Source organism: Onychomys torridus, chromosome 8 (genome assembly GCF_903995425.1).
Source record: "Onychomys torridus chromosome 8, mOncTor1.1, whole genome shotgun sequence".
NCBI classification, from domain to species: domain Eukaryota; kingdom Metazoa; phylum Chordata; class Mammalia; order Rodentia; family Cricetidae; genus Onychomys; species Onychomys torridus.
Window position 1 is genome coordinate 46,655,455 of NC_050450.1, and position 1,788 is coordinate 46,657,242.

The following is a 1,788-nucleotide window of genomic DNA, read 5'->3' on the forward strand; positions in this document are numbered from 1 at the left end:
AACATTTATACGCAAATATAGCAACACTGACTATTTGAAGCCATACCAGCAACTTATACAATCCAGATTTTAATTTCTTTTAATGATATTTTTGCTAGATAATGATACAGGGGCTGAAAGAATAAAACTATACCTTGCTCTTTATTTTTTCTAATTTAAATATACATAAATTATTAGAAAATTACACAGAATTAATCCAATACATCATTTATCTCCATTCACATCTTCTTAACATTGTTAACCACTTGACTTCCAACTCACTCTATCATTTATCAGGTGAACTCCTCTTGATCATTTATTCCTTAATATGACAACTTTTAAATGAGAAGACTATTGTCACACAAAATTAAACAGCCACTATCCATTTAAAAAAGTGACATTTGCAGGACACAATTAAAGATTCTGAATGTACAATGAGTATATCAATGAAGAATTTTTCAGAATACAGAAAGAATTCTTCAAAAGGGCAGGCTATACACTCAGACATGATGGATGAGGAATTATGTCAGCAGGAGACCTAGATCAACAGATGTGCAGACAAGAAGAAACTGTCCTTTCCAAATTTCTTACTTTACTGTTTCTTGAAAGAAGGTTCCATACCCAACAGTTTCTTCAGGGCCTCTGTGACATTCTTATTCCTAAGACTGTAGATCAGTGGGTTCAACAGAGGAGTGAGTATTGTGTAAAACACAGACACCACCATGTCCTTCTCAGGGGTGTGGAAGGAGTCAGGGAGCATGTAGGTGTAGACAGCAGCACCATAGAAGAGCATGACCACAGTCATGTGGGAGGAGCAGGTGGCCAGGGCCTTCTTCCTGCCCTCTGCTGAGTTCATCCTGATAACTGTGAGGAGGATGGATAAATAGGAGCTTGAAATGACTGTCACAGGGATGAGAAGCATGAGCACACAGCACAGGTACATGAGGGTCTCATAGAGCCAGGGTGTCTGAGCAGGAGAGCTTTGTCACAGCAGGAGCCTCACAGAAGAAGTGATGGATCTCATGGGATCCACAGAATTGGAAGGTCATGGTGACAATGCTGAATATGAAGCCATCCAAGGATCCCAGGAACCAACAGACAGACATCAAGAGGAGACACACTCTGTGGTTCATGAGGACTGGATAACGGAGTGGATGGCAAATGGCCACATAGCGGTCATAAGCCATGGCAGCCAAAAGGAAAAATTCTGAACCTGCTAGTGTCCCATAAAGAAACATCTGCATCCCACAGGCTACAGCTGAAATCTTGTGGCTTCCAAGGACCTGGTCCATGAGCATCTTGGGCACAATGACAGAAATGTACATCATGTCCATGAGGGACAACTGGCTGATGAAAAAGTACATGGGTGTGTGGAGGCGGGTGTCAGAGTGTATCAGAAGGATCAGGAGGGCATTCCCAGACAAGGCCATCAGGAAAACCAGAAATGTGACCACAGCAAGCAGAGCAGGGTGTTTGGATTGACTGAAGAATCCAACCAGGATGAAATTTGACTGTTCAGTGTAGTTGCTCATCCAGGTAATGATGTTCAAGGGTATTTCCTAGGCAACCAAGAATGTGTTAGGGTTAGTGGCTGCTTACTGATATGAGCACAAGCCTAGTGTAGTGTTAAAGTTCCTTGGGCCTTTAATTCTGAGAATGATAATCTAAGTATAATTTAAAGATTTATAAAAAGTAGGAATTCACATCTGTGATTAGATATATTATAACTCAAAGTACAGCTACCATAGTTCATTTTCATGCTCTTTCCTGATGACTAATAGTGACCTCTATTAATAAGTTCTTGAAATT

At 40.6% G+C, this 1,788-nt stretch overlaps 1 pseudogene; it reads right to left on the reverse strand.

The window, feature by feature from the left end:
- Window positions 1-571: 571 nt before the first annotated feature.
- On the reverse strand, window positions 572-1,523 carry LOC118589869 (annotated as a pseudogene).
- Window positions 1,524-1,788: the final 265 nt, after the last annotated feature.